This window comes from Rattus norvegicus, chromosome 1 (genome assembly GCF_036323735.1).
Source record: "Rattus norvegicus strain BN/NHsdMcwi chromosome 1, GRCr8, whole genome shotgun sequence".
Classification (NCBI taxonomy): domain Eukaryota; kingdom Metazoa; phylum Chordata; class Mammalia; order Rodentia; family Muridae; genus Rattus; species Rattus norvegicus.
Genome location: NC_086019.1, coordinates 36,956,191 through 36,966,056, shown reverse-complemented (window position 1 = coordinate 36,966,056; position 9,866 = coordinate 36,956,191). Strand labels below are relative to the sequence as shown.

The window sequence follows — 9,866 nt, the reverse complement described above, 5'->3', positions numbered from 1 at the left end:
CAGACCAAACCTCACACACATACACATACTGGAAAACTAGCTATGCTCAGAAATGCTAAGTCCTTGTGGTTGATGCCTTATGATCCCAGGAGTTGTGCCCTGCTCTTGGAAGACATACTGAGCATGTGCTCAGAAAACGCCTGGTGGTAACTAGCTCTGATTTCCAACTCTTCTGTCTTGAGCACCTGGGATGGTTTCAATAGCATCTTAAAGAGATAATGCTCAACCCTACATTAACTTTCTGCTTCCATATTTTAATTAAACCATCAAAGCATGAATTTTCCATTTGGTAGATTCTATAATTAGATCTGAGCTTTAAAATCACAATGTTTTATAAGAAATAACAAGGAAAAGAAATGTGATAAACATTATTGTGAAAGGCTCGGCTCATAGGCTAACATTGTGTGCTGGGATCAAGGACTTTAAAAAAGTCCAATTTCCCTGTGGCAGCCCATGAGCTGAAGCCTGTTTCTTTCCATCTTCACCTGCTCATCCTTGGGCTTGAATCCAGGCAAAGCACAAATCCTCTTCTGTGACTTCCTGGAAATCCTTCCAACTGACTTGTGGGAAATGAAGTCCTTATTGCTGTGACGTCATCAGAAAGGGCCGCTGGCATCAAACTTCCGTATTCTTTCTTCAAACTTCATTCCTCAAATTTTTGCAACTGTCCTGTTGAGCGGTGAGTTTGGATCTCTGACATGGAGGTTGGTGCAGGGAGCAGCACCGTTCTACATATCTGAGGAAATGTGCAGGGTGGCGGGTAGGACGCGGAGGGAGCTAACTTGGGCTGGTTGGGAGACAGGGGAAGCTGCTGACCTGGAGGTGCTGTGCTGAACTAGGCTGGGCCACTGCCCCTGGACGCAGGTTTGACCGGGAACGAGGTTGGAACAAGAGGATTGCAAGGGCAGGCTGGGTCTGCTGACGGCCTCTGCTCAGATGCTGAAGGGAACTCGCTCATCTTTACTGGGGAAATGTGCTCTACCTAGCTGTCAGATGCTCACATGGCTGTAATCAGATACTCAGGGAATACAGAACACGGGGACATTTAGCGCCTTATGTACTTAATGCCCTTGGAGACTACTCCTTGTTTGAGCTCACACAGCTTCCTAAAGTTCCTACTGTCCAAGGAGAGAGAATCCTCTGAGGGCAACCTTTGTGTGGGGTGTTACTTTTCTTTTTGATGAACTGTTACACTTACGGATGTCTCAGTTTGAATGGGAATTTCTAATAGATATTTCTGTGACCTGAATCATCACAATTTATGTCTATATAGCCATAGGATAATCTTGTAATTGGTATGATCTTGTGTTTGCATAGTCCAGATAATATGAATCTTACACATCAGAATAAAACTCACTAGACAGTAATACCTCAACAGTTTTGAGTAGGTGTTCTGTCCAGAATTTGGACTCCTTTTTAGATGTGAACGTGACTTGGTGTGATGAGAGAAAGTTCGCTGAGTGGGGCTGAAATGTTTGAAAGGGAAGGGGGAAGTAGCCCTGCTAATCTGCCCAGCTCTGAGCACTGCTCTCTCTAACCTGCCAGGACTTGTACGTTGTTTTCTCATCACATGATTTTCTTCCATCTGCTCACATTATCAGCAGTGTCTGAACTCTCCTAAATTTTTCTTTGTCCCTCAATGTGATATTCAGGTTTACTGATGCACCTGTAATAGTTTAAGGAAAAATTCCCCAAGTTTTTCCTACTGTGAAAGGCTGTAAGATAAATTTGGAAAGCCGTGGCACACTTGGGGTCTTATGATTTACACATAGTAGGTTCCTGTTCATGCAAAATGCACAGCTCTTGTCCTGAAGAGAACAGTTTAGTCCAGAGCCATTTGAGTAGCCATGATCTGAGAACACAGATTTAGTTTAATTCAAATAACATTCTAAAACATGGAATCAGTTTCATGGCTTTACAGAAAAATAATTTAATTGACCAAGGAAAGTTTAAAATACATTGGTGTGAGTCTGATAGAGGCATGTACTATGAGACATGGGAGATACCCTATTCACCTAAGATACCATCTGATGAGATTTTAGCTTTTGGATTGATAGAAGCTGTTCTGCCAAGTCAGTGGGTTCTGAGAGGTTTTTATCTATTGTCACAACCTGTGTGGTCCACTACAAAGTGAGGCAGGGGCTGACTGTCCTGAAGAGAAAACCAGCCCAAGTAAGATAGCTACCCTAAACCTGCAAAATTCTAGTCTCTACTCCTCAATAAACTTCCACACAGGCCATCAGTCTCTGCACACACAGACTCCTTCCAAGAGTTTTTCATTCACTGCCAGACACAGGGTTTTGTTTTTCAGGATTTCTCCTCTACAGACCCTCCCCCTATCTCGGGTGACCTTCCTTATATTGTCACTCTTCAGTCACACAGAGTGTTAGTGAGCCGGAGCTTGGCTTACGGCATTCAAGTCTACTCTCGGAAAGCATGGGCTTCAGACCACCTTGTCCTATCTACTGGGATTTCCAATGAGTTTGTAATCATATCTAGGATAACAGACATTTCCTAGTTAATGTTGCTAATCCGTAGGGGGAAAAAAGCAGTATATGAAGTCAGAATCATGTGCTACCTTCTACATCAAAACCCACTCCTTACAACATAGAGAGGGTACAGCGGCATGCTTATATATAACTTACAGGTACCAAATAAGTGTATATTTTGTACTAAACAACCCTATGGTAGAAAAGTGAGCTAAAACTTAATCTGTGTTTCATTTCTGAGTTTTCAGGAGGAGTCAGGAATCCTGGAGTTCAAAGCCAATTCAAGGTGAGCCTAGGTTATATGAGTCCCCATGTTTTAAAAGATTATTAAAATGTAGTATATTGGGTATAGTAATTACTTCTGATTGCCCTCAGTTTTGAGCGCCAGTGACCTGACAGAAATCTTTCTAATTGACATCTTCCTAATCATGAAACCTTACAAATCTGACTTTTCACTAGCATCCTTTTGCTAATACCTTGTGTTGAAGATTAGGATCTTGTTTATGTTTACTGTGCAGGGAGGTGGGGAGACTGGGGGAGAGTTATTCTCTCTGTCCTGCTTCACTAGCAGGAAAAGTTAGCTTTCTTTGTGTCCTGTTCTGCATTATTTTCTGTCATGACCTCATGGTTGTTTCTTCTGATATTGCATGAATTTTTCCAGAACAGCATTCTGGCTCTACAGATGGAAAGTACCAACCACATCTAACACTGTTCTTCATATGTGCTGTCAGCACCATCCAGCCAGTAAACTGTCAAGGTGGGATCCCTCCCTCGTCCTCAGGGAGGCGTCCACTCTCCTATGGTGTGCATTCCTGCCCTTTTCCTTGAAGACTCTTTTCATTTCATCCAAATGTTACTGTGAGTGATGACATGAATGAAGGATTTACTGATTTTTAACAGACTCAAGCAGGAACCTTGTCGTGTTTCACAAGTTGTTCTGGGAAACTCTGAAGAAAGCACGTGTTAGGTGATGTCATTCAGTTCCTAGTATTGGCGGTGTGCATGTCAGAGGTCACAAAATGAATACAGAAACCTTATTTGTATTGATTTTGATGGGCATCAAAAGAAGAAAGAAATACACCTGAGAAGTACAGGTTGTTGTCATTTTTGCCTTTAAGTTAAAATATTTCTGTCAGTGAGTTCAAGGACACTTCTCTTTCCTTCTTTCATTTCCATTCATTTGTGTATTTATTCACTTTTCATCCCAATCACAGCCCCCATCTTCTCCAAGTCCCCCTCACATAGCCTCTCTCTCCATGTTCTACTCTCCTTCTCTGAGGAGGGGGAGCCCTCCCCCTCTAACAAACCCCACTGGCATATTAAGTCTGGAGGAGTAGGCACATACCTTTCCAATGAAGCTAGATGAAGCAATCTAGATAGGGGATCAGGATCCACTGGCAGGCAACAGTCAGGGATAACCCCCACTTCAGTCCTGGGGGGACCTGCATGAAGACCTAGCTGCCATTCTGCTACAAATGTACAGGAGTCATATGGTGAGTCCAGCCCATGCATGTCTGTAATTCGTGGTTCCATCTCTAGGAACCCCCCAAAGGTCATTTGACTCTGTTGGTCTTTTGTGGAGTCCCTACCCTCTCCCATTACTGTGATCCTTCCCTCTTCTCTTCCACAATACTCCCTCAGCTCTGTCTAATGTTTGGCTGTAGGTCTCTGCATCTATTTTGGTCAGCTGCTGGATGGGTCCTCTCAGGCTTGTCTACAAGCCTAACAGAGTATCAGTAGTACTTCTTACCCATGGAAAGGGTCTCATGTTGGGCCAGTCATTGGTTGGCTATTCTCTCAGTCTCTGCTCTATCTTTGTCCATGTACTTTTTGAGTTGAAGGTTTCCTGGTTGAATTGGCATCCTCATCTCTCCACTGGGAGTCCCACCTGGCGACAGGAGGTGACCCTTCAGGCTCCATATCCCCTAGTGTTAGGAGTCTCAGCTAGAGTCACCCTTATAGGCTCCCAGGAGCCTCTTCTATCTCAGGTCTCCAGAATGCTACAGAGGTGATCCTCTGCCCCAACCCAGCCCACCACCAAATTTTATTTACTCTTTCAACCCTCTCTCTCAAGCTTTCTCTACACCTGATCCTTCACTCCCATACCCCTCCCAATTCCTTTCCCCTCCCATCTTTATTCCTCCATCCACTACTGATAACTATTTTATTTCCCTTCCAAGTGAGAATCAAGCATCCTCCCTTGGGCCCTCCTTTTTATCTAGCTTCTTTGGATCTGCGAATTGTATCATGGTTATCCTGTACTTTGTGGCTAATATCCACTTATATGTGAGTATATACTATGTATATCCTTTTGGTTCTGGGTTACCTCACTCAGGAAGATGAAGTGGAAATTTTTAGTTTCTTTAAAAATCAATTGTGTTGTCTAATGTTTTGCTGGAAGCTGTCTTGTCAGAGGGTATGAGATATTTTGCTGAAAGTTGGCTTGTGAAAAGGCATGTGATGTTTTGCTGAGAGCCAATGCTTGAGAAGCTGGGTGATGTTTAGAAAAAAGATAAATAGAACCCCACAAACAGTGAGAGGGTGCTCTTGCATTGATATGACTTGCAAAGCTCTGCTAGTCTTAACTACACAGTGAAAACTTCACCAATGAACTTCTGTGGTGTTCTGGCTGCTACCACTGTTTCCCATGAATTCAGTGGTCCCTTGTGCTTTCTGTTGGATCTTGCCACCTGTACTGACTCATGCTTGAGGATTTGTAACTGGAGTGCTGATATTCTGACAACCAAGAGTGGAATTGTTCCCAAGGAACTAGTTCTAAACAGGGCCATAACCCCTGTTTCCTATCAACCTTTTTTGTCTCCTACCACTGGCATGTGGGCTAGAAGGAAGGTTGAAACATTCAAGAACTCTACTTAAATTAAGTTTTGAAAAACCTAAGTTTTCTAGTTCCACCAATTTGCCTGCAAATTTCATGATATCCTTGTTTTTAATAGCTGAGTAATATTCTGCTGTGAAAATGGGACAATTTCTTTATCCATTTGTCCCTTGAGGGGTATCTGTGTTGTTTCCAGTTTTTGACTGTTATGAGTAAAACTGCTACAAATGTAGTAGAGCAAGTGTCCTGGTGGTAAGAGTGATATTGATGACTCTTGAGGTAGAACTATTCCCAATATTCTGAGAAACAACCACATTGATTTCCATAGTGATTATATAGCTTAGCACTCCCAAGGAGTGTTTCCATTGCTCTATATCCTTGCCTGTATGTGCTGTGGCTTGAGTTTTTGATCTTAGCCATTCTGCAGGGTGTAAGGTAGAATCTCAGAGTCACTTTGATTTGCATTTCCCTGATGACCAAAGAAACTTTTTAAAGTGTTTCTCAGCTATTAGAGATTCCTCCAATGAGAATTTTCTGCTTAGCTCTGTACCTCATTTTTTAACTGGGTTATTTGGTTTGCTGGTATCTAATTTCTTAAGTTCTTAATAAAATTGGATATCAGCCCTCTGTGGGATATAGGATTGCTGAAACTCTTTTCCCATTCTGGAGGCTGCCATTATGACAGTGTCCTTTGCCTTACAGAAGATTTTCAATTTAATGAGATCACATTCATTAATTGTTTATCTTAGTGCCTGAGTTATTGGTGTTCTGTTCAGAAAGTTGTTCCTATACCAATGCACTCAAGGCTACTCCCTACTTTCTCTTCTATTAAATTTAGTGTATCTGGCTTTATGTTGAGGTTTTTGATCCACTAGGACTTGACTTTTGTGCTGGGTGATGAATATGAACCTATTTTTATTCATCTACATGCAGACATCGAATTATATTTGCACCATTTCTTGAAGATAATTTCTCTTTTCCATTGTATGGTTTTGACTTCTTTGTCTAAAATCAAGTGTCCATAGGTGTGTGGATTTATTTCAGGGTCTTTTGCTCTATTCCATTGATCAACTTGTGTGTTTCTGTGACAATACTATGCAGGTTTTTTTTTTTATTATTACACCTCTGTAGTTCTTGAAATCAGGGATGCTGATACCTCCAGGAGTTCTTAGCTACTTAGCTATCCTGGTTTTTTTTTTTTTTTTTTTTGAGTTCGAAATTGAGAATTGTTCTTTCAAGGTCTGAAAGAATTGTGTGGGAACTTTTAAAGGATGTATATTGAATCTGTAGATTGCTTTTGATGACATGGCCATTTTCACTGTTAGTCCTACTTACCAAGGATCATGGAAAATCTTTCCATCTTATGATATCTTCTTCAAATTCATTCTTCAGAGACTTGAAGGTCTTGTCATACAGGTCTTTCACTTGCTTTGTTAGAGTTACATGAGATTCTTTATATTATTTGTGGATATTGTGAAGGATATTCTTTTCCCTGATTTCTCAGCCGGTTTATGGCTGGTATAAAGGAGGGCTACTATTTTTGGGGGGTTTTTTGGGGTTTTTTTGTTTTTTTTTGTTTTTGTTTTGTTGTTGTTGTTGTTTTGTTTTGTTTTGTTTTGTATCCAGCCACTTTGCTGAAGGTATTTATCAGCTCTAGGAGTTCTATGGTAGAGTTTTTGGGTTGACTGATATATACTATCAGATTATATGTAAATAGCTATTCTTTGACTTTTTCTTTTCCAAATTATATCCCCTTGATCTTTTTGAGTTTTAATGCTTTAGCTAGAACTTCATGAAGTGTATTATAGAGACATGGAGAGAGTGGACAGCCTTGTCTTATCCCTGATTTTAGTGGAATTGCTTTAAGTTTCTCTCCATTTAAGTTAACATTAATTTAATATTGGCTTGCTGTATATTGTTTTTATTATGTTTAGGTATATATCTTGTATCCCTAATCTCTCTAAGACTTTTAACATGAAGGAGTTTTGGATTTCTTTTCAAAGGGTTTTTCAACATCTGAGGAGATTGTCTACATAACTTTTAGTTGTCTCAGTTTGTTTATATGAAGGATTAAGTTGACAGATTTTCATATGTTGAACCACCCCTGAATTCCTGGGATGAAACCTACTTGATTATGATATTTTTCATGTGTTCTTGGATTTCCTTTGTATTTCACTGAGTATTTTTGTATCAGTGTTCATAAGGAAAGTTGCCTGAAATGCTCTTTCTTTGTTGAATCTTTGGGTGGTTTTGTCATCATCATGACCACTGCTGGGTTGCCTAGAGTGGCTGCAGGCTATTAGAGAGCTGGGGTAAGAGCTCCATGGTTCCTTTTCAGATCCATATTTATGTTTTTCCACTTTCCTAATTAATTATCACCCCACAATTCTTCCCAATTTCCCCATGAGGTCATATGTACTCTCCGTTCTCTTTCTTATGCTTCCAGACAGCATTCCTGCAGGATTCATGGCTTCATGACCAGCAAAACATCAGGGCAGGCGAGGCAGGAAGGCAATTTGCCCAGCACAACTCACCAGCAGTTGTTCAAATGGGGGGACTCTGACCTCCACTTGTTTGTTTTAGGCATATTCATGCACTAGCACAATTAGGTGTAAGCTCTTCTGGTGATAATTACCTCAGTACTGTAAGCACCACAAAATATACATCATGTCCTAGAGGAACCAAGTCAGTGAGATACACATCATAACTGACTAAATAGATGAGTGATATGCTCTAAGCTTTGTAGGGAAAACAGCTTTAAATTTCTACCCTTGAAGGAACAATCCTCTAGCCTTAATTCTGTAGCACTTTTACCCTGAAAGCATGTTGGAGTTTGTCCTAGGCTTTTCGGCCCCTCTTGAGGTAACCGTGTGTTTCTTGTCTATATTCTATGTCATTTATTGCATTTATTCACTTGCATATGATAAACAGCCCCTGCATTTAAGGGATAAAACCAACTTAGTCATGGTGGATAATGTTTTTGACATGTGTCTGTTATATATATAATATATAATATAATATATATTTACATATATATGTAAATTTTTTGTTTGTTTGACAACTTTGATTCATTATGGATATTGGCTATTAGTGTTCTTTATAGTTTTTGTCTTGTTTCTACCTGATTTTGTTATTAGAGTGATACTAACTTCATCGAAGTAGCTTGTTCTGTTCATTTTAATTTAATGGTTAAAGAAAGATTACTTGCAGGTCTTTTAATCAGGACATAAGTTTTTTTTTTTAAGCTGGAAAACTTATTACAATTTCCCCATTTGTTTTGAGTCCATTGAGGCTGTTAATTTCTTCACCTTTAATTTTGTTTATTTATCTGTAAAATGTACATCGCAATGAAAATGAAATCACAAGAAAACTAAACCTCTAGGATTGAAAGCAATCCTGTAGGTGAAGATTATAGGTCAAATTGCCTACATGAAACTATAAGAAAGAAATACTCAGGTTAATAAAGAAGAAAAAAGAATCAAAAACAAAAACAAAACAAAACAAAAAACAGTTATTTGTATCAGCGGAGGTGTATGAATTAGGCAGTGAAAAAGACAGGTGTTGCTTTTCAAAAATTCTTTTCTTCCTAAAGCATCTTAATGGACAAGCCATGAATGTGTGGGATATTCTCCTCTTGGAACGAGTTTTGAGTTGGCTGGGGTAAGTTGAGTTCAGTGAGGATATTTTAAACTTCCAGTGTGAGGAAAAGAGCTCTGTGGAGCATTTGCAGATGGCAGCCATGTCAGCGGAGTGAGCAGCAGAAACACAGCTTCTTGACTGGTGGATGGCCGGGCCACGTGAGTCCCAGCCTGGGCTTTTATATCAGTACACTGTAGCTGTTTTTAGACACCAGAAGAGGGGATCAGATCCCATTACAGATGGTTGTGAGCCACCATGTGGTTGCTGGGAATTGAACTCAGAACCTCCGGAAGAGCAGTCAGTGCTCTTAACCTCTGAGCCATCTCTCCAGCTCCAGCCTGGGCTTTTATTGGCTATTTAATGACCTGAAAAAACTCTGAGGCCTCTCAGAGCTTCAGGTTTGTTTTCTTTCAAATGGAGAAAAGCAGAATTGTACTCTCTGGGCTGTGGTCAGAACTCTCTGAAGGTGTATGTGGAGAGCACATGCCTGGTACCTGGGGACCAGGGAACGGGAAATGGTAGCTCCCTTCATGACTGCTGATTGTTGTGGGCTGAGTCGTGCCCTTCCGAAAATGTATTTTTAAAGTCCTAATTCCTAGAATCTCAGGTTGTAAATTATTGAGAAATAAATTCTCCAATGGAAATCAAGTTAAAAATGAAAAAAAAAAAAGAAAGAAAGAAAGAATACACACAAATGACTGAATGATACAGTGAAGAAATTGTGTGATCCAAAGATCCAAATCCTCTCAATGGCAATAATAATAATAATTAAACAAAAAGACCCAGAAGATAAATAATTGAAAGTAGATCAAAGAAAAAGATTCAAACGATCAACAAATTCACAATAGGTTCATTAACAAGGTAAAGAACATTGAGGGACACATGACCCAACTAACCAATGG

General features: G+C 40.1%; 1 protein-coding gene across 7 annotated transcripts in view; it reads left to right on the top strand.

The window, feature by feature from the left end:
- Window positions 1-572: 572 nt before the first annotated feature.
- Zfp729b (zinc finger protein 729b) overlaps window positions 573-9,866 on the top strand; it is a 34,374-nt gene continuing 25,080 nt past the window's right edge. For 2 of the 7 annotated variants that reach the window (NM_001408776.1, NM_001408775.1), the window contains exons 1-2: window positions 606-679; window positions 2,738-2,775. The gene's annotated coding sequence lies outside the window, so the exon portion shown is untranslated. Of the gene's footprint in view, window positions 705-2,737; window positions 2,776-9,866 lie in introns of all 7 variants that reach the window. The other 5 variants (XM_063273618.1, XM_039099415.2, XM_039099396.1 and 2 more) reach the window with 4 other exon arrangements.